At 42.9% G+C, this 23,550-nt stretch overlaps 1 long non-coding RNA gene across 1 annotated transcript in view; it reads right to left on the minus strand.

Moving 5' to 3' along the window:
- Positions 1–23,550, minus strand: part of LOC123595366 — a 159,526-nt gene that overhangs the window by 48,196 nt on the left and 87,780 nt on the right. Inside the window, exon 3 of the long non-coding RNA XR_006711148.1 lies at positions 12,486–12,599. This is a non-coding gene — a long non-coding RNA (uncharacterized LOC123595366). The remainder of the gene's footprint in view (positions 1–12,485; positions 12,600–23,550) is intronic.

Below are 23,550 nucleotides of genomic sequence, written 5' to 3' on the forward strand. Positions count from 1 at the left end.
TTTTTATATTCTCTTTTGCCGCTTATTTTGTAATTGTAACAAAGAAGATAGGGAAGAGATTGTTAATGATTGTGCCCCCCGCCCCCCGCCAAATGCTAATCTTTCACCTTCTAAATGGTAAATTGCCCCATTTTTAAAGTCCATTATCTCCTTCACTCCATCATAGGCTCTTTTTCTTCGTCCTACTCATATCTTTTCCCCATGAAATAATCAAAGACCTCATTAGATAGGTCCCGAGCCCAGCCATTTGAAGTGCTTTTATACACACAGCCCCCTTGTCAATGGCCGTAAGAGACGAGTTTGTTAATTGTCATTAAGAGATTTAGGCAGCAAGGCAGACCTCTTCTTTGTCATCTCCTTTGCATCCTTCAGGCTCCTGCTTTTTTTCAGACATACAGAGCCCAACATCGGTTTCTGCACACCTCATTCTGTATTCCAGCCTAGTCTGGGCTTGGGTGACAGCTGAGAGTGGCTATTACATGACAAAGCACTGGCATATAGAAATATTTCTATTCAGGGGTGCCTGGGTGGCTCAGTCGGTTGAGCATCCGACTTCAGCCCGGGCCATGATCTCACGGTTCATGAGTTCCAGCCCTGGGTGGGGTGGGGCGGGGGGGGGGGGCTCTGTGCTGCCAGCTCAGAGCCTGGAGCCCGCTTCGGATTCTGCGTCTCCCTCTCTCTCTGCCCCTGCCTTGCCCGCGCTTTCTCTCTCAAAAAGCAATAAACGTTAAAAAAAATTAAAAAGAAAAAGAAATACCTCTATCTGTGTGGACACCTTCTCTGAGTTGAGCTCACTATTGTGCAATCTGAAGGACAAGAACCTAACAAGACAGGCACGATGGCTGTGGAAATTCTGTCATCCTCAACAGGCCAATTTCCGCCTCATTCTCCTCATCCACTTGGGCATCCAGCCAAGTCCACCCCTTGCTGACTTAGTGACTTGGGGCAAGTGCCTGTGCCACTCTACACCTTCTTTTTCTCCCCTGTAAACAAGCCCGGCAACAGAGCTTGCCTCCTCAGATGTCTTTATTTTTATTTATTTTCAGGTTTTTTTTTTTTTAAATATATGCTTTATCTTTTTCTTAATTTTTAAAAATTTGAATATGGTTGACCCACAATGTTTACGTTCTTTCAGGTGCACAACACAGTGATTGGACAAGTTTATATGTTATGCTGTGGTCCCCCCAAGGGTAGCTACCGTGTCTCATCCCACAGCGCCATTATGATATCACTATGTTCCTCATGCTGTACCTTTCACCCCGTGACTTATTCATTCCATGACTGGAAGCCTGTATCTCCCACTCCCCTTTCGCTTTATTAATTAAAAAGGTTTTTTTTTTTTACGTTTTTATTTAAATTCTAGCTAGTTAGCATAGAACATAACATTAGTTTCAGGCAGACAATGTAGTGATTCAACACTTCGATACAATACCTGGTGTTCATCACAAGTTCACTCCATAATCCCCATCACCTATTTAACCCATCCTCCCCACCCACATCCTCTCTGGTAACCATCAGTTTGTTCTGTGTAGTTAATAGACTGTTCTTTTTCCTCTTTTCTTTTCTGTAATCCACACCAACTGTGGGGCTTGAAGTCACAACCCCAAGATCAAGAGTCGCATGCTCTTCTGACTGAGCCAGCCAGATGCCCCAAGAGTCTGTTTCTTAGTTTACCTCTCTCTCTCTTCTTTTTCCCTCTCTGCTGGTTTGTTTCTTAAATTCCACACAGGAATGAAATCATAAGGTCTTTGTTTTTGACTGACTTCTTTTGCTTAGCATAATTCTATTTCCATCCATGTTGTTGCTAATGGCAAGATTTCATTCTTTTTTTTTTTTTTGTAATGTTTGTTTATCTTTGAGAGAGAGAAAGTGAGAGAGAGAGAGAGAGAGAGAGAGAGAGAGCACAAGTAGGGGAGGGGCAGAGAGAGAGGGAGACACGGAATCTGAAGCAGGCTCTTGGTTCCGAGCTGTTGGCACAGAGCCCAACATGGGACTCGAACTCATGAGCCATGAGATCATGACCTGAACTGAAGTCGGACACTTAACCAGCTGAGCCACCCAGGCGCCCCAAGACTTCATTCTTTTTATGGCTGAATAATATTCCACTGTATATATACACTTCTTCATCCATTCATCTGTTGATGGATACTTGGACTCTTTGCATAACTTGGCTATTGTAGATAATGCTGCCATAAACATCAGGGTGCATGTATCCCTTTGAATTATTTTTAAAATCTATTTTTAAATGGATTTAAAATTAATGAAAAGTCATCAGAACAGTTCAAACAACTCCTGTATCTGCTTTACCGAGGTTTCAAATTAATATGTTACTCCATTTGCTTTTACACTCTCTTTCTCTCCCTCTCTCTTTCTCTCTCTTTCATTGTTAGTATTGCCTAAACTCTTGGACAGCCAGGAGCATCTGAGTGGCTCAGTGAGTTAAGCATCCAACTCTCGATCTCAACTCAGGTCTTGATCTCAGGGTCGTGAGTTCAAGCCCTGCACTGGGCTCCACGCTAGGCGTGGAGCCTACTAATACAAAAACAAAAACAAAAACTTCTTGGAGAGCCATCTGCCAATGTAGTGTCCCATCACTTCAAAGCACTTTGGTTATATTTTCCCCAAACAATGACATTCTCCCACATTACCAGTCTCAATCCCTCAAAATAGGACCTTAACACTGATACAATGCTAACATCCAACCCAGTGACTTCAACTGAAATTAAAGGCTGGGAGCCAATCTCTAATGACTTGATTCCCTGCCCATCACACTGCAACCCACTCCACATTCCCTGAGGTTACAGAGTTAACTGATAAACTACTTGCAGGCTGAGCCCTCCTTCAGGCAGCAGGGTCAATCCCACATCTAAACAGGTAGATTATGAGAGGCCTGAATACAGTAACTTGAGAATTTGTCTGGAGTCCAGCTTTCAGCCCAATCCCATTTAAAGTTCTTACACTGTGACCAAGTCCAACCATCTCCCACCCCCCACTTTTAAGACTTATAGCTTTACCATTTTTCCCTTTGCTTAAGGCTCCATCCATCCCCAGGGCTGGAGTCAGGGAGAGTTTTCAATAATCGTGTTTAGTAGTAAAACCTTTCAAATGAAATTACATTGAACCACTACATATACAGAGAGAGAGAGACTTGGGTTGAAATCTGATTCTTCCATTTTCTAGCTTTCTAAACTGATTTAACCTAGTTGGGTCGCCATTTCTTCATCTGTAAAATGAAACACCAAGTGAGGCAGAGCACTGAGGTCACATGGGAGGATAGATGAAGAGTAATATTTTGTTAGTGCCTTGATAATCGAACGGTTTCAAGAAAACTAACTCTCAGTATGCAATAGAATAAAATCCAATGTATAAGCAAGGATGCAAATTCACTGCATATGATGCAACAGCCAAGAAGACTACATCTAGCTTGGCCAATACATCATATTCTTCATAGGGAACATACGTGGAAAGACAAATGATAATGGTGGATTTCTTAGTTGGCATGGGCCCAGCCTCATCGCACTAGCCACTTTGATCTCCTTACCATAATGACTGATATCATTTATCTCCTCTATAAGACCAGCTTCCAAGTTGCCAGACGCCTGTTGGGGGTGTTCAAGGAAACCTCTTCTCCTGGCTTGACAACATTTTTATCTTATGTGTCTCAGTTTCAAGAATTTATTAAGTTTTTCTTTTCCTTGACAGATTATCATACTGATTTCTTTAACATAAATTATCTTATGGTGTACCTCCCTAGTAACCTTGACGGTGTTAGGAGTCCCTACATCTCTTTCAACATTTTAGGGAAGCCTTGCTGGCAACAGAGAAGTCAAGACACTTGGAAGGATCATCAGATATTTGTTATCATAGTCAAGGTCATGCAACATAATGCAAAACAATTTCTCAGAGCTGAATAAAAACCATGCATACCCAACTGTGGTAAACAGAGTCAAGGGTAATCCCCATGATCCCTGCCTCCTGGTGTGTATGTCTTTGTGTCGTCCCATTCTCTTAAGTGTTGACCAGGACCTGTGATCTGTTTGTAACCAAGAAGCACGGCAAGTGCGATGAGATGTGTGTGATTATGTGCAAACGATTATGGTACATAGACTGTAACTCCCACTTGCTGAGACACTCTTTCCTGTGCTGACTTTGAAGCTGCCAGCTGACTTGGTATGAGCTGGCCTAAGGAGACGGCCACGGGGTAAGCAATTGAGAGTACGCTTTGGCCAATAGCATCAAGAAACGTAAGCCCCCAGTCCAACAAGAAACTGAGTGCTGCCATCAGCCATCAGAGCTTAGAAGTAGATCCTTCCCCACCTGAGCCTCAGGTGAAACTGCAACCCTACACGACATCTTCATTGTAGCCTTATGAGACCTCGGAGCAGAGAATCGAGCTAAGCTGTTCCTGGACTCGTCAGCAACAAAAAATGTGAAAAAAATCAATGTGTGCTGTTTTAAGCCACTGAGTTTATGGTAATTTGTTTCACAGCCTTAGAAAACTAATACACCAATAGATGTTTTCCTTTTTAATGTTGTATGAGTTTCCTCAAGTCATGACACACCCATTAGACCTTATAGATGTTTCCACAGAAAACCTCTTCTACGTATGATCAACTGTCCCATATTTCAGTTTATGTAATGGTCCCAACGAGTGCTAGAGAGTGAATTCATCTATGTAAGATTCTAAGAACTAATTCCATGACTTACTTCTCTCCCATGCCACTCTGACCACTATCATTAACTTGTAGACAACGTCATCTCTTGTCATCTTTACTTCTTCCTTCAGTTGGCCATTTTCTCATCTTTCCAGGAATTTACACCTTTGCCCCAACCAGAAGACAAAACAAAGCAAAGAGAATTATATCTATAGCTGATTAATTGTCCCTTCTGAGTTGAGTCTTGATCATTTCTCTTCCAAAGAGCGATCTTTTTCAAGGGTCTGCCCTCAAAGTGGATGAATAAAAATTCAACCAAGTGGAGGAGGGGAAGGAAAATGTTCAAGGAACAGGTTCAGAGTGCACAATTCCCCATGGTGGGAGAGCACATAATGTGAAATAAGGCAGAAGAGGTACATGATAAAGCTGGGTAGGTAAGACGGAGTCATATCATGCAAAACCTTCACAGCATGTTAAAGATTTAACTTTCCAACCTGAGAACAATGTAAAGCTGCTGAAAGGTTTAAGGAGTGTGGGAGAGGTGGCATTATCAAAGTACCCTTTGGAAGGAGCGCCTGACTGGCTTTGTCAGTAAAGCATGTGACTCTTGATCCTGGGGTCATGAGTTCAATGTCGGGCATACAGCTTACATTAAAAACAAACAAACAAACAAACAAACCCAAAGTACTCTTTGGAAAAGATGAGTCTGGTCAAAGTGAAAGAGAATATAGTGAAAACATGGAGAGCCCTTAGAAGGTGACCAAAGAAACAACCAATGAGAGATTATAATAACTTGGATCAGTGGGAAAGCAATGAAAATGAAGAGCTGGAGGTAACTGGACAGAGGAGCCTAGAATTATCATACACTATTGTGAGAAATTTCATTAGAAATTTGATTTCCCTCATCTTGAAAAGTCTTCTGATTTAATTTCCATTTGCCTGGAGAATTTCCTCAGTCTCTCCAGAAAGGATACATAGTTAGCATACTTTCTGGGCCCTTGCATGTGTGAAATTGTGTCAATGCTGCCTTCATGAGTAAATGAGGGCATTGGCTGCTATATTTTTCTCTCAAAATTTTATAAATGAGCTACTGTATCCTCTAGATTTATATAGCAGAAAAGAAATCTGTTTCCCTTTGATTATCTTCTTTTTTGCTCATACTTTGTTTTTTGGTTTTTTTTTTTTTTCTGTCTAAAAGTTTCCAAGATACTTTATCCTAGAATTTCACCAGATATGGCTAGGAGTGTATATTTAATCCTGTTGGGTGCCCAATGAACACTTTCGATCTCAAAACTTGATTACGTTGGAAGCTCAGATAAGCATTCTTTCTATCGTTTCTTGAATTATTGCTTTCTTTCTATCATTTGCCTTCTCTCCTGGAAATTCTATTCTTGGCATAAATCTCAGGGCTTGCTCTATAACACGTTTTCTTTTTTCACTCATGATTTCTATTTCTTCATGTTTTGTTTTGCTTTTTGAGATCGTTTTTGTATTTGAACTTCCAAGTCGCTTATTCAGTTTTCAGTAGCATTGATTCCATTTTTTCACTTCTTTGGAACCTTTAAATTTACAAATCCCACTTTTTTCTTTTTCTTTTTTAAGATTTTTGTTTTGTTTTTAAGTAAGCTCTACACCCAACGTGAGGCTTGAACTCACGACTCTAAGATCAAGAGTCTCATGCTTCACCAACTGAGCCAGCCAGGGTCCCCCAGAAATCTGACTTTTTTTAAATTTTTTTTTACATTACTTATTTTTGAGAGACAGCGAGACAGAGCACAAGTGGGGAGGGGCAGAGAGAGAAGGAGACAGAATCCGAAGCAGGCTCCAGGCTTTGAGCTGTCACCACACAGCCCGACGTGGGGCTCGAACTCACAAACTGTGAGATCATGACCTGAGCCAAAGTCGGACGCTTAACCGACTGAGCCACCCAAGCATCCCCAGAAATCCCACTTTTAAAATTTTCCAGGGGTGCCTGGGTGGCTCAGTCAGTTAAGTGTCCGACTCTTTATCTCAGCTCAGTTCTTGATCTCAGGGTTGTGAGTTCAAGCCTGACATTAGGCTCAATGCTGGGCGTGAAAGCCTACTTAAAAAAATAAATAAAATTTCTAAAACCTTTTGCTTTCTCACAATTTCTTTTCTTTTTTTTTTTTTTTTTTTTGCATTTCCTTTTTTTAATAGGGATTATCATCATAGATTTTTGTAGTTTTCTTCTAATACTATAACTCTTGTCCTTGAAACTATGTCACCTTAATTGATCCGTGAATCACATGTCCAGTCACTGCAGTAAGAACTCCAAGAACATTTGTGTAGGGTTGGTGAAGACGGTCAGGCCATGGTGGCCTTGCAGAACAATGAAGTCAGAAATTTTTCATGTTAAACCACAGGTGAAACAACAGAACTGATTGATGCTGAGGATTCTATTATCTTGGTCTTCTCCAGGTTTGGGCTTTGAGTGGCTGCTGTTTTTGGCCCATTGGAAGGGAAGCAGTTCATAGCACCGGTTCCCCGCAGCAATGGCAACATTCATGGAATCAGCAACGTGTCTCAGAGATTCATCGGTGAGCAGGAAAGAAAGGTTTATCTCCACAGGTTTAGTCAATTCCTACACTACAAGGCCTTGGAATCAGAGTTCCCGACTCCAGGACAGATCAGAGAGAATGGTCTCCCACCTCCTGGGCGATTGAAATCATGCCACAGAGAAGGTGCCTTCTCCTAACCTGATTTCTGGGAGGTCATGTGGGAAGACTGAAGATCCTAGAAGTGTAGGATCCCCTCCAGGTTCCTAGAGTGAAACATGGGCATCTCTATACCATATACCCAACCCATGCACCCACACAAACACACACACACACACACACACACACACACACACACACACACACAAGCCTTTAACTTATGAGTTGATTCACCACAGCAGAAAGCTGAGGGAAATAGTAAAAATCATGTGCTCAGGTTGCCCTCTTCCCAGAATCCTTCTGGGTTGTTAGTTTTATGTATCTATATCTATATCTATATATCTACATATATAATTTTTATTTAAATTTGTATATATTTATGGGGCATCTAGGTGGCTCAGTAGGTTGAGTGTCTGACTCTTGATTCCAGCTCAGGTCATGATCTCACAGTTCATGAGATAGAGCCCTGTGTCAGGCCCCACACTGAGTGTGGAGCCTGCTTGGGATTTTCTCTCCCTCCCCCCCGCCAAAATAAATAAATAAACTTAAAAAAAGTTGTACATATTTGTATATTATTTATACATTTTTATTTCCTTTCATGTATACTAAAATCCCCTTGCAGGCAGGAATGTCAGGTAGTTTGTGGGTTTTTTCCTTTTTAAGACAAATTGTATAAGGAAAATTGTGTAACCCAGCTTCAGGAGATATTCCTTAAAAGCACTGATGGCATTCTAAACACGATTCATAATTAGTAAGTGTAAGTGGGTGAACCAAGCAAAAACTTGTAACTAGCAACTAAGAAGTACGGTTACATTAGCCACCAGAAATTGATTTTTTTCTCATGCTGGTTGCCAATTTTGTATCGATTAGTTGTTGTCCTTGAAATTCAAAACACTATTGATCTGCATCAAGTACTTAAAGGGTTCTCAAGAAATATTTGTGGATTTTGATGAATGACAAAATCAAATAAGACCATGGTACACTAGTCTATGCAATTGTCATTGTTTACATTTCTTAAGTAACTCTATGCATCTTTCCTTCCTTAGTCACTGATATCAACTAGTTAAGGAAACCTTTCCGATTCCCAAGTCACTTCCAAGGCTTTGCGAAGTGGTTTTTGAACAGCGTCATGATAAACTGTCTTAAGAGATGCTTGACTTGCCTTAAGGTCTTGAGTGTCCTAGTTCCTCAGTTGATCAACAGAAACACTCTTGAAGATGTACTGTTGAAAATATAAAGTACGTAAGCCCGTAATTTTCTTCTGCTGTGAATGTAATTTGCTCCCATTTTAGGCAAAACCACTTGGGAGAATGTAAGAAAATTGAACCCTTCCTCTGTTTGGATACAGAAATAAGGAGTGAGGACACTCTAAATGAAGTCAAAAAGAAGGGGTGGTCAAAATAATGATGAAATTAGGACAAGATGTGTTTTCAAGATTAACTGGTTCACTACTCCTATTGCTAAAAGCATATAGAATATCACCGAATGTTAAGTAAGGACGATTACCAAACCACCTAAAGAAGCAGTCTGTGGAAGTCAATGGCCTATGAAAATGAACAGAAAGAATCTATGTTCCCCTCTTCTGGTTCAAATAAAATGAACATTTTTCTTTTTCTGAGTTTGAATGAGACCAAACAGGCTCAGGTGGCCCTGAGAGCCTTGGAATAGAGATTATTATGTAGAGATGACAACTAGGGAAGTCTCGACCTGGGGTTCGACTTAATTGGTTTCTGTCTACAGGACCCCATATTATTTATCCCAATATGGTTTCAAAATTCTCTGCTTCCCTGCAAAGTAGATGTTCCCGAAGATTACCTCCTGCCTACCAGACTGAACTTCTATTAGTTGAAATGTTTTGTAATGGTTGTTGCTTCCATTTTAGCACAGCTGGACTCAGGAAAGGAAAGGGGGCGGGCAGCTAGGGTGTATTTAGGGGACACAGGGCCATAGCTCATTGGCATGTGCTTTAAGAAATGTTTTTTGGGTTTTTTGTTTGTTTTTTTGTGGTTTCTCCTTGTCCTGATTATAAATTTTTGCCACCACATTGGACACCAGTACTGTGCTTACAACACAGCAAGAGAGACCCTGACCTGGAACTCTAATTTTAACCATTCTGGCCCTCCTCAGATGGTACCCTACTACACAAGGTGAGGAGTCCACGGGGCCTCAGGGTCTGAGATTTCTCACTTGAACCAGGATTTGCGTATTTTTACGGAAGTGTATTTGTCAAGATAGGAGGATGAAACATTTTATTGCACTGTTTGCTAGCTTGACTTATAACGTATTTTTAGATAAATAGCGCACGGACCTCCATTTGTACTCTTGACCTGCTCTCCAGCAAATGGCAGAAATGGGCCTGTGTGGCACTACTCTTTCTGGGCAGCAGAAGACTCTACCTGACCAATTCCTGGGCCACCTCCAGGCCTGTCCCTTTCCCACCTCAGATGAGATTGCAACTAGTGTGTGGTCCGGGCTCTCCCATTAATGAAATATATGTGATTTCCTCTGAGTTTTCCTGTCTGTAAAACAAGGAGGTGGGACAAGATGAGCTAAAGTTTCTTTCTAGCTCTTTGACCTGTAAGAGTGGCAAAGAGGAGATAGCTATTTTTGACGTTTCGGCATTTATCAGGGTCTTTAAATCACTTTGAAACAAGGCTTCTGTGGGTCCAAGCAGAATGGGTCCTCAGTCATGTTTCTGTCCTAAGCATGCAATGGAGTCTCACTAGGTCTCACCAACTTGTGCATATGAAAATGAACTTGATAGCATTGATAACGTCAGTTCCATGAGTTTCTACCCACATGTTTAGGGCAAGGGCCTCTGCCCTCCTCAAAATTTCACCCAGCTATTTATGGGCAGTTTTAAGGTTTCTTAATCCATTCTAGGGCGCCATGCTAGTGTCTGTTGGAGAAAGCCTTTCTTCTTAACCCTCCACACTGCACGCATATCCCATGCGAGTGACAGACAGCAGTAAGAGTGGTCCTAGGGCACCATCCCCCGATGACTCCAAGACTATAGTCCAGCAAAACAAGCTGTGGCCATGGTATGCACCACACTGATGGAGAGGGAATGCCCTTCTGCCCTTCTCTCCATTTTATTTCCCACTTTGCCCATGGGACACAAAGCATAGGTGAACAATAAGATACCACCTCACACCTGTCAAATTGGCTAACATTAACAACTCAGGCAACAACAGATGTTGGCGAAGATGCGGAGAAAGGGGAACCCTCTTGCACTGCTGGGGGGAATGCAGACTGGGGCAGCCAGTCTGGGAAACAGCATGGAGGCTCTTCAAAAAGTTAAAAACAGAACTACCCTATGACCCAGCAATGGTACTACTAGGTATTTATCCAAAGGATATAGGAGTGCTGATTCAAAGGGCTACACGCATCCCAATGTTTATAGCAGCATTATCAACAATAGCCAAAGCATGGCAAGAGCCCAAATGTCCATCGATGGATGAATGGATAAAGAAGATGTGGTATATATATACAATGGAGTATTACTTGGTGATCAAAAAGAATGAAATATTGCCATTCGCAATAACGTGGATGAAACTACAGTGTATTATGCTAAGTGAAATAAGTCAGAGAAAGACAAGTATCATGTGATTTCACTCATGTGGAATTTAAGATACGAAACAGCAGAACATAAGGGAAGGGAAGCAAAAATAATATAAAAACAGAGAGGGAGACAAACCATAAGAGACTCTTAAATACAGAGAACAAACTGAGGGTTGCTGGTGGGGTGCTCGGTGGGGAGGTGGGCTGAAGGGGTGATGGGCATTAAGGAGGAAACTTGTGATGAGCACTGGGTGTTGTACGTAAGGGATGAATCACTAAATTCTAGTCCTGAAACCATTATTACACTATATGTTAACTAACTTGAATTTAAAATAAACAAACAAACAAAGCAGAGGTGAGCATGCTCCCCTCTCTCATGCTGTCACGTAAAAGCAGAGTTTCCCTTGCAAGGACTCAGACACAGACCCAAGGATCACAGGACAAACCCCCACACTGGCTTTAATATCTCTGTCTCCCCCCAGTGCCAAATGTTTTCTGGCCCCCTCTCCACGTGAATATTCATCAGGCATAGATTCGTGCCCATGGATGACTGGCCCACTAACCTTGTAGATATACCAGATATGTGAAAACAACTGGAATCCAATAAATCCGCGAATGAATGAATGAATGAATGACATAACTAAATACCAAAAGAACAATGCAGTACAGCGATGTTGGGCTGACTTCCCAAACATTTCAGAAATCCATTCAGATTCACAGTGTTTATGATTATTAGCTGAATATTTTAGGCCTTAGTGAATGGTTCTTGCATTTTTGGCAATAGAGAAAGCTAATCATTATTATTCAAAGGGTTCTTGTGGTGTGCCAGGAACCGGGATACGCATTTATATGCATTGTCTTATTTACTCCTTTAGGTCAGGCGCTGGCAAACTTTTTCTGTAAATGGCCAGATGGTAAATTATTCCCAACTTTGTGACCCGTAATATCTCTGTCATAGTATTCAGCTCTGAAAGCCAAAGTGTAAACAAATGGATTTGGCCACGTTCCAGTAAAACTTTACAAAAGTAAGTTGCAGGTTGAATTTGGCCCACAAGCCATAATTTGCTGACCCCTGCTCTATGGAATTCATGAGGTTGGCACTCTTTGCATCTTCACTGAACAGACAAGGAGACTGACGCATAAAGAGGCTAAGCGATTGGCCCAAGATCTCAGATACTAAGGAAATGGATTTGGACCTAATGGATTTGATTCCAGAGATCACACTCTTTTGCACAACAGGGCCATTTAGGCACTTGGAAGTAAGTTACAGACGACCCTTGGTGGGAGACCGAAGGGCGGGACCTGCCTTTGAACCTGCATTGCATGTGGGCTCAAGGTCTCCCTCCTCAGCCACCATCCCCAACACAGATCTTGGTATACAGGTTTCCCCCGCTGAGAATAGAACGTTCCTATGAAAACTTTGATAAGCCGAAATGTTGTAAAGTGAAGAAACAATTACTAGCAGCTTATATGAAAAATCTGAGTATCCCCAAACCCCCAAAATCAACTCTCTTAGGCTCTTCTGATACCTTAGAACACATCTTGTTCACAAATGCACAAAATAAATCAAGGTAAAGCACAGATGCTCACAGACCTGGTCCAAAGCTCTGGCGGCTTGTTGCTGAGGTGTTGAGCGTAGTTTCCGGGGAAGGAGCTCGATGGGGTCACTCTCACCGTTCGGGGTAAGTGCTGCCTCTATAACGGCTCGCTGCAAAACAAACACTGAACGTTATTTTCGCTTTTTGCCTTTTTTCATAGAAGTGAAAATCCTCTTGGGATTGCTCCCTGTTAGCGAAAACAGGTGTAGGTCCTTCCTAAAAGTGAAGTGGCCCAACGTGAACTTTTGAAAAGCAGGGTATACTGGCACACTGATCATCCATTAAAGGGAAAAAAGCCAGTAATAAATGAAAGGTCCCTTTCTCGCTCTGAAATATCAGGAAAGGGTAGTGTAAGCCCCATCTAACAACCCTTAATTAGAGAATTGCAGTATTCATGACTTCTTAATTGCTCTAATGATATGATCTCACTTACTACTCATTAATTTCCTCTCCAACATGGCCCCTCAAGCCAGCTCTACCTTTCATAAGGAAGCATGAGTCAGTTATAATGATAATGATAATGATGATAATTCTATTAACAACACATTTATATAGTACTACTCTAAGCTACTCACTCTTCTTTTGATTGATTGATTTTTTTAGGGTCCCTCAAAGGAATGTCCCCAGATGGCTTCCAAACTCATGGCTTCAACCCTTGCCACTGCTCAGGTCTCAACCCAGGATTCTGTCCCAGCCCAGGATCACCTGGGTTCGCTGCTTCTTCTCTGCACTGGGATCCCTGCCTCCAGCCTCTTGATCATACAACCCTGGAGGTAAGTGGATGGCCTAGATTCAGACGCCAGCCCTGCCCCCTTGCCCCACGGTCACGCCACCTGACCTTGTCTTGGCAGGTTCCTCCTGGACAACATGAGCATGAAAATAACCATTGAAGGGCTTTTGAGAGGATTTAAATGATCTTATAGTTAAGGAGCTGAGAACACTGGGTGGCACAGAGTCAATTCTCCGTGTGTTATCTGGGATCATTTGCTGCTTAGCCATCACTGTAGGACGCTGTATCATTTATTCGGGAATGTGGTCGTCTCGCTCCTGCTAAAGTAAAAGCTTTATGAAGCCACAGGCTTTGTTCTGGTCTCAGCTTATAACTCTGGTGCCTAGAATAGTGCTTGATGAAATAGGGGGGAAAATGGTCGGCTGCATAAAGAGGAAAGATAGGGGAGCATCTAAGATTTGTTTTACGTTTTTATTTTCGTTCTAGTTACTAAACCTACAGTGTTATCAAATTGTCACTCACTTGTCTAAGTCCTTCAAATATATTAATTCATTTAATCTTCACAGCAAAGACCATTTTACAGATGAAGAAACTGAGACCTAAGTGTTAAGCGGCTTGGCCAAAAATGCCAGGAAAGTGACTCAAGCTGGACTTTGAATCCAGGCACCCTGGCTCCACCATCCACGATCTTACATACTATGCCTGGCAGCCTTTCAAGGAGGATTTTTAAATACAGTAAAAACTAAAATTTGTCATTTTGATAGGTTACCTCTATGTAGACAGAATGTAAATTGCGTTTTGTGATTTATTATGGAATAGTCTGCTATAGTCTTCCTTTTTTAAATTTTGTTAAAGTTTATTTATTTTGAAGGGTGCCTGGATGGCGCAGTCGGTTGAGAGTCCGACTTCGGCTCAGGTCACGATCTTACAGTTCGTGAGTTTGAGCCCCACATCGGGCTCTGTGCTGACAGCTCAGGGCCTGGAGCCTGCTTCGGACTCTGTATTTCCCTCTCTCTGCCCCTCCCATGCTCACCCTGTCTTTCTCTCTCTTTCTCTCTCAAAAATAAAGAAACATTAAAAACAAATTAAAGTTTGTTTATTTTTGAGAGAGTGTGAGCAGGAGAGGGGCACAGAGAGAGAAAGAGAGAGAAAGAGAATCCCAAACAGATTCCACACTGGCAGCGAAGAGCCCTACACGGGGTTCGAACTCACGAACGGTGAGATCATGACTTGAGCCCAAACCAAGAGTCGTATGCTTAACCGACTGAGCCACCCAGATGCCCCTAGTCTTTCTTATGAAGAAGGTTGTGGGGCCCCTCGGTGGTTCAATCGGTTAAACATCTGACTTTGGCTCAGATCATGACCTCATGGCTTGTGAGTTCGAGCTCGTCTTCGGGCTCTGTGCCAACAGCTCGGAGCCTGGACCCTGCTTCAGATTCTGTGTCCCCCTCTCTCTCAGCTCTTCACCAGCTTGTGCTCTATCTCTTTCAGCAATAAATAAAACATTAAAAAATTAAAAAAAAAAAAAAAAGAATGTTGTAACATTCCTTGCATGTAAAGGCATGAAGAAGCCCCCATCAACAGTCTCTTTCCCACTCTTGACCTTGGTACTCTGTGCAGATGTACTGAGATGTACTCAGTGCAGATGTACTGAGATGTACTCAGGCATCCCCTGAGACAATATAGAGAAGTAATCATTTGAGTGTGGGTGGGTGAGGGTGAGGGTAGGGCACCTCAGGAACCCCCAGGAACATGGATGGGGGCAGATGGACACTTTGAAGCATTTCCTTTCTCACCTTTGTACTTTTCTATCTTGTATTTTGTCTCTTGAAACTTTACTCTGTTCAGAGATGCAGCAGATAGTGTCACTGGGCCACCCACATCTCCTAGGAATTGACCATTATTTTCCTTCTATGCCATCCATTTCCTTACTGCCAGCACCAGTGCAAACTCTCTTTGGCCTCCAAAGCCCTCTCTATATACATGCGCGGTAGGGTGAAAGTGTCAGGGAACGAATCCGTGATTGATAAGAATTGGTGTATAAATACCCCGGCACCGTCACCCCCCAGCACATGGGCTACACTAGCTCTTAGAGGTCCCCAGAGGATTAAGATCAGTTGTCCATGGTGGAAACGGGCTTGGGCTGCCTGAGTGGCTCAGTTGGTTAAGCGTCCCACTTTGGCTCAGGTCGTAATCTCCCCGTTTGTGAGTTTGAGACCCACACTGGGCTCTCTGCTGTCAGCACAGAGCACAGAGCCCGCTTCGGATCCTCTGTCTCCCTCTCCCTCTGCTCCTCCCCTGCTCGCACTCTCTCCCTCTCAAAAATCGATAATCATTAAAATAAAAAAAATGAAGAAATGGGCTTGATAATGGTATCAGTCAGGATTCCACCAAAGAAGAAAAAAACCTGTATGAGATATATATGATAGACAGATTGATTGATTGCAAGGAATTGGCCTATGAAATTGTGGGGCCCCACAGTCCAAAATCTATAGGGTAGGCCTTCGGGAAGGGCAGGCTGGAGCTCTGGGGCAGAGGCTGGTGCTACGTGCACTTTAAGAATCCTGTGTTGGGGCATTTGGGTGGCTAGGTTGGTCACGATCCTGTGGTTTGTGGGTTCGAGCCCCGAGTCAGGCTCTGCGCTGTCAGTACAGAGCCGGCTTGGGATTCTCTCTCTGCCTCTCCCCTGCTCTGTCTCTTTCAAAATAAATAAATAAACTAAAAAAAATGAAGAGTCCCGGTGTCACACCATCTAAGAAGCCTCTCCTTTAAATGCCGGAATTTTCACAGAGTGTCTGTGATCCCCCGTACAGGGCTTTTGGGTCAACCTTTCCTTCTGGGTATACATTGTTTGGAACAATTTTATAAATGGAAGGAACTTTTCCACACGTTGCCAGATTCCCTATCACCCTTCTGGCTGCACTCCCAAGCATACCCAACAAGTTAATTATATTTGTAGACTTGCAAAGTAGCTTTCATGAGTAAGAGTGCCATTCATCTATGAAAGAACCCGGCAGAGTCTGCTGGCGGCAACTTGCCAGGGAAGCAGAGATGCTAAGTGGTTGCTAGTTCATCGAACCGTCCTCTGGAGTTCTCCATTTTAAATAGGAATAATGGGGGCGCCTGGGCGGCTCAGCCAGTTGAGCGTCCGACTTCGGCTCGGGTCATGATCTTGAGGTTCATGGGTTCAAGCTCTGCGCTGACAGCTCGGAGCCTGGAGCCTGCTTCGGATCCTGTGTCTCCCTCTCTCTCTGCCTTCCCCCCGCCCCCCCCCCCCCCCCCCGCTCATTCTCTCTCTCTCTCTCAAAAATAAAATAAACATTAAAAAAAAGAATAGCTAAAACTGATTTTTTTTTTTTAATTTGTAGACTTTCAGTTGCAACCAGAAACCTTTCAAGGCACTGCCTGCACATGTGTGACCCACCTGTCTCTTTCCTGCTCCCACAAGCGTCCTTTTCCCAGGAGACAGATCCATTTCAGCCCTCCCTGTAAGCTCACCTGATTCCAGGCTTTGGGACCTAACCCCATGCGTGTTGTTCAAATGGAAGCAGGGGAGATGGGACGGAGATCCACCCTGCCACAAAGTCCAATGAGAGGGGAAACTTGGGCTGTTCTCAATGTGAATGGTGGTTCAATGTTTATTGTTCCAGCAGAGCTACTAACACGAATAGCCTCAGCTACTCTTCATCAAGCATGATTTGCCGGACACGGCACTGAGACATTTACATACGTGACAGCATCTGACCTTGACAACCAGCCTATGTGGTAGATTCTATGAGGCCCATTTCATAGCTGAGGGAACTGTGGTCACAAACATAAATTTTTACCATAGAAACTTTTGGAAATTCGAGTTCAATTCTTAGAAATGATGATTTAAGTCAGACTTACCATGAGTCTGGTTTTGATCTTTTGCTTTATTTAAAAAATTTTTTAAAAATTTTTTAAACTTTATTTATTTTGAGAGAGAGAGAGAGAAACGGAGAGGCCGAGAGAGGGTAAGAGACAGAACCCCAAGCAGGCTGCGTGCTGTCAGTGCAGAGCCCGACTCAGAGCTCGAACTCACAAACTGTGAGATCATGACCTGAGCTGAAACCAAGAGTCGGATGTTTAACTGACTGAGCCACCCAGGTGCCCCTGATCTTTTGCTTTAATTCTAAACCCAAGTCTCTGTCTTGATAAAAATTCCCATGAAGATGATGTCTCTAATTTTACTTTACTGAGGCCCTACTACGCCTTATGCTATGTGTTTAACTAAGTGACTGGGCCAGGATTGAAGCTCAAGGCAATCTGTATCAGAGCCTGGGATCTTCCCACTGCAGAGTGGACCCTTGTCCCTTCAGGGATGAGGCTTAGTCTTGCTTTCTCCAGTCATCCTAGTAATTGTAGCCTTGCCTTGGGACTCAAGCCATGTGGCTGTGGGCTGGCTTCCTTCCCAGCTCCCGCTGCCTCTGTTCCAACCTGTGGTAAGCCAGAGAGATGGGATCATGCCCTGCTGATGCTCCCCGTCTAGAGGCGGTTAACTAACAGGAAACCAATAAGAACATAATCACAAACTCGGGGAAATGCAGTGGAAGAAAATACAGATTATGAAGTATGTGCATACTAGGGAGCCTGACCTAGTTTGGGAAGGGTGCTCAGAAAAGAATTTTCTGAGGAAATGATTTTTTCACAATCAACTTTGAGGTATAACTTATATACGGTAAAATGAATCCATATTAAGTATACATTTGATGAGATTGGCAGATGTATGTGCCCCGGAAACCACCACCACAATCAAAGTAGAACATTGACATCACCCCAAAAGCTCCCTCATGCCCCTTTGCGATCAGTAAGCCACCCCACCTGCAGCCCTAGGCAACCACTGACCTGCCATCTGTCACGATAGGTCACACTGGCCTTTCTTAGAGTTTGATATAATTCCATATTATACGTGTGCATTTGTGTCTGGCTTTGCTCCAAATAAAGTTTTTGAGATTCATGAAAAAGACTGAATTGCAGGCCACTTTTTTTTAAATGTTTATTTATTTGGGAGAGAGACAGAGAGAGAGAGAGCACAAGGGGGGGGCAAAAAGAGAGGGGGACAGAGGATCTGAAGTGAGCTCTGTGCTGACAACAGAGAGCCTGATGTGGGGCTTGAGCTCACGAACCACTAGATCGTCACCTGAGCAGAAGTTGGACACTCAACCACCTGAGCCACCCAGGCGCCCCCTGAATCTCAGGCCACCTTTTGTCCCAGATCTTCTGATGCCACTGGCTGTCTGTAGGCTGAGCATCCTGTTCTACCTCCCTGCCCCAACCAACTGGCTTCACTACCTCCTACCACCCAACCTCAGGCTCCCCTGTGTGATGGGTTTCCCTTCGCATGTATACCTGGACTTGTCTATGAGCACCTGACCCACTTCCTATTGGGGGGGCATCTCATTTTTCAAGGCAAAGCCCCAGCTTCTCCAGCCTGGCCCCAGCTTTTGAGGTCTGAGAACGCTTTCTAAAGAACGAGGAGCAGCCTGAATCTCTGAGATCCATGCATTAATGATTGACAAGTCAAGAAATGAAGATTTTCTTCAAGATGTGACCAAAGTATCACATTGGAAGTGATTGGACTCTCAAAGTGCTTCGTGTGTACCTCTCTTGAGACGCACAACAGTGTCTGCCATATTTAAACGTGTGTGTGTGTGTGTGTGTGTGTATACATACAGAATCTCTCCATTCAGAGTATATGCTCCATTAGGGCAAGAGTGAGGTTAATTCATATTTGTGACACTCAAGGAAAGAGCAAAGTGGGGGAAAATTAGGTGTCTTGAAACGTAATCCCCACAATGACTCAAATCATCTTCCTTCAAGTTACTGAATTCACAGGTTTAGAATTTGTCAAGGAAAAGCACTTTTCTCATACATAAAATATTATTAATAATGAAAATTTTAAAGACACTAAAATTTTAAAGGCACTAAAATTAACTCGTGGAGAAGAAGTGAACTTATGCCCAAGAATGACATGAAGTGGTACATATGTTTTGCTAAGATTTATAAAACCTTTGACTTTATAAACTGAAACCCAGTCAAAACACGAAGTCCAGTCTATTAAAAGCATGTACTCTATATTGAAAAGGTTCACAATTCAGTACCAGCAGTGAATGAATATTGAGATTGGGGTAAAATATGAGTCAAATTCTACTCAGTGTAATTGAGTACACAATAGTCAAGGAGACATTTCACCGTTACGTATTGATCTGTTTTACCTGAGTCACTTATTGGGGATAAAAAGAAATTCTGCCGTTATATCCATGAAGTTAATCAAACACAGTCGCCTGCCACACACTGACAATAATGTCAGTCTGTATTCGATTATGATTAAAAAAAAAAAAACCATCTCCATAAGTGGGCTTATTTTCTCAGCATAATCAACCTGAAGTCTTTGTAATTTAAAGGCCTAATTTTCTGCCCTCGTTTCCATAAAGGCTTTTATAGCAGGAACAATACACTCCAGTGGGTTAAGTAATGTATCATACCCTTGGTACATGCAAAGATTACTTCATTAATTACAAAGAAAAACTATAAAAGAGGCCATCTATTTTTCTACAACCTGTTCACAGAAAATGCCATAGGTGGGCATTTCAAAGTATTTGGGTGTACATAAAATTATCTTACACATCTGTATCCAACCTTACACATGCCATGTTTTCAAGATTATCTGTTGGCTTCCTACTATGGAAGAGGAGTACTCAGCCCTCTTAGGTACTCCTCGACCACATTTTTCAAACACACACCTCCCAATTAATACCTCCCCCTTCCCCTTATCTTTTGGGAAGACCAACATTCTGTTTTGCATCATTATTACAAGCTCAACATAATTCCAGATTGAGTCTCGTAGTCTCCATGCTTGTGTTTCACTTCCCGTAAAACTTTTTTATCTTCCTGCAATTAAATGTTTTTTGTTTTTTTTTTTTTTAAGTTTATGTCTTTATTTTCAAAGAGACAGAGGGAGCACGGGAGGGGCAGAGGAAGAGAGGGAGACAGAGAATCCTAAGCAGGCTCCGCTCTGTCAGCGCAGAGCCCGGTGCAGGGCTCAAACTCATGAACCTTGAGATCATGACCTGAGCAGAAATCAAAAGTCAACCACTTAACCGACTGAGCCACCCAGGCGCCCCTATTTTCCTGCAATTTATATTCCCCGCTTAGTTTCTCGGTGCCTGTGTTCTCAGAGTTGAACTGGAAAGAGGATTAAGGAGAGTTTCTCGTAGTTCAGATGTTCAGATTTTTCTTTTGCCCCCTATCTGCGCTTGTGACCAGTCCTCTACAATGCCTGGGGTCCCTGAAGTCAGAGTTTCTCTGGTTTAAATTCTCTGTAGGGTAAAACCTCTGTTCTTCCACGCACACCAGGGAGCGGATGTGAGATTCATTTTAGTGCCGCTTTTATACAAGTCTATCAACCAAGTATGTTCCCATCAGAGACAACTCCTGCTTCCTGAATCTTTCTGGGGTTCTCTGGTTGCACTCATCTGCTTCTGTGCTTCTGGCAGCTTCCACTTGGGCAAGTGCTCTCCAGCTTGCACTTTGTTTGTACTTCTACTTCCTCTCCTATTGTCTTCATCTTTTTTTTTTTTTTTAAAGTTTATGTATTTATTTTGAGAGAGAGACAGCGTGAGAGAGAATCCCAAGGAAGCTCCGAGCTGTCAGCACAGAGCCAATGCGGGGCTCAAACTCATGAACCACATGATCGTGACCTGAACAGAAATCAACGGTCAGACACTTGGGACGCTTGGGTGGCTGAGTTGGTTAAGTGTCTGACTTCAGCTCAGGTCATGATCTCAAGGTTTGTGAGTTCGAACCCCACATCGGGCTCTGTGCTGAAAGCAGAGCCTGGAGCCTGCTTCAGATTCTGTCTCTGCGTCTCCCGTACTCACACTCTGTCTCTCTCTCAAAAAAAACGAATAAGAAATTTTATAAAAATTAAAAAATGGGAATGTAAGCTGGTGCAGCCACTCTGGAAAACAGTATGGAGGTTCCTCAAAAAACTAAAAATAGAACTACCCTACAACCCAGCAATTGCACTACTAGGCATTTATCCAAGGAATACAGGTGTGCTGTTTCGAAGGGACACGTGCACCCCCATGTTTATAGCAGCACCAGCAACAATAGCCAAAATATGGAAAGAGCCCAAATGTCCATCGATGGACGAATGGATAAAGAAAATGTGGTATATATATACAATGGAGTATTACTCGGTAATCAAAAAGAATGAAATCTTGCCATTTGCAACTATGTGGATGGAACTGGAGGGTATTATGTTAAGTGAAATTAGTCAGTCAAAGAAAAACAAAAATCCTATGACTTCACTCATATGAGGACTTTAAGAGACAAAACAGATGAACATAAGGGAAGGTAAACAAAAATAATATAAAAACAGGGAGGGGGACAAAACAAGAGACTCCTAAATATGGAGAACAAACTGAGGGTTGCTGGAGGGGTTGTGGGAGGGGGAATGGGCTAAATGGGTAAGGGGCATTAAGGAATCTACTGAAATCATTGCTTCACTATATACTCTAACTAATTTGGATGCAATTTTTTAAAATACAAAACAAAGTTAAATTAAAAAAAATAAAAAAATTTAAAAAAATATAGTCGGATGCTTAAAATGACTGAGCCACCCAGGCGCCCCTATTGTCTTCGTCTTTTATCCCTTTCATGGTCAGTTTAGTGGCTTGGGAGAAAAAATGGCAATCAGCGTATTTGTTAGATTTACCCGGTATCACCAGACTTCCTCATACAAATAACGTTTATTTTTCTTAAACTTATTACAAACGAATTTGTCACCTAAGTTCTCTCTGATTCAGATTTGGGAGTTTTAAATGTAAAGGATAATTGGTACTTCATAGTCACCTGCATAACTTTGCGGACACAACCCCAAACGGCAAAAGTAACAATAATAATAACAAGCAAACAAACAAACAAACCCATTCCCAGACATATTACAGTGAGAAATACGCTGGGGGAGTGGCTTACTAACTGAACTAAATGGAGAGACAAAATGTTTCATCAAGACCATTTCTTTAAACTGGCTTATCATACCCTACCGATAGGAGGTTTCTAGCCAAAATAATACATGTTTTTGTCACGTAAGAAAACAGAAAAGCAGAATCCTCTGGAAAGAGTGGATTCTCCCTTACACTGACGGAAGGACAATCTTTAATTTCTTTATTTCGTGTCCTCTCTTCAACTGCCGCCATCCTGCTAGAACTGCCCCCCAAGGGCCCCAGATGGCTTCTCACCTGCTAATAACAATGGCCTGTTTGGGGGGGCTCTCCAAAACATTGGACTCCACCAGACCTCCTACTTTCCAGAACCCTATGGTTTCGGTTTCCTGTGGTTACTTTCTGTTCTCCCTCTCTCCGTAATTGGTTTTGAAAATCCTACTGCTCATTTTTTCCCCCTTGTTGTTGCTAAGCTTGGACTCCTAATTTCTGAGGATGCTACAGAAAGGCTGGTGAAGGCCAGGGGTGCTGGGTTGGCTCATTCTGTGAAGCGTCTGACTCTTGATTTCGGCTCAGGTCATGATCTCGGGCTCATGAGTTCGAGCCCTGCATGGGGCTCTCTGCTGTCAGCGCTTCTGTGTCCCTCTCTCTGCCCCTCCCCCAGTAGCGTGCACGCATAAGCTCTCTCTCTCTCTCAAAAATAAACATTAAAAAAAAAAAGAAAGAAAGAAAGGCTGGTGAAGGCCAATTTTAATTCTCCCTGACTTATCGAAACGCTTTAATCACATTAAACAGTTATATCAGGTACTTTATAAAAAAGGTTGGGGGGGGGGGGCAATGCCATGGTGGATATTAGGGGATGCTCTCTGAACCCCCCAGCTTTCCTCACTCAGGGCTGAGGCGCTCATTGCCCCAGCTGCTGCGGGCCTTGGCAGCTGAAGGCTCTCTGGTGAGACACCTGGCCCAGGGTCAGGCCCCATCTCTAGGGGCCACCTGCATCCAGTGACTTCCTTCACACCCTGCAGGTGTTGACCCCAAAGGTCCTCCCCTGAAAACTCTCCGCAGGCCAATCTCCATCTTAGAGCTTATTTTCAGGAACTGACCAAAACAGATGCTTGCTAATTTAAGTAGTTGGGGCACCATCACAAATCTCCTCCTCCCAGGGAAGAGTATTTTAAGGACTGGGCATTATGGAGCCAGTTTAAAACACTACTAGAATAGGAACGCGTGGGTGGCTCAGTCGATAAGCATCGGACTCTTGATTTGGGCTCAGGCCCCGGTCTCATGGTGGTGAGTTTGAACCCCGTGTCGGGCTCTGCATTGACAGCACTGAGGCTGTTTGGGATTCTCTCTCTGTCTGCC

This window comes from Leopardus geoffroyi, chromosome X, assembly GCF_018350155.1.
Source record: "Leopardus geoffroyi isolate Oge1 chromosome X, O.geoffroyi_Oge1_pat1.0, whole genome shotgun sequence".
Classification (NCBI taxonomy): domain Eukaryota; kingdom Metazoa; phylum Chordata; class Mammalia; order Carnivora; family Felidae; genus Leopardus; species Leopardus geoffroyi.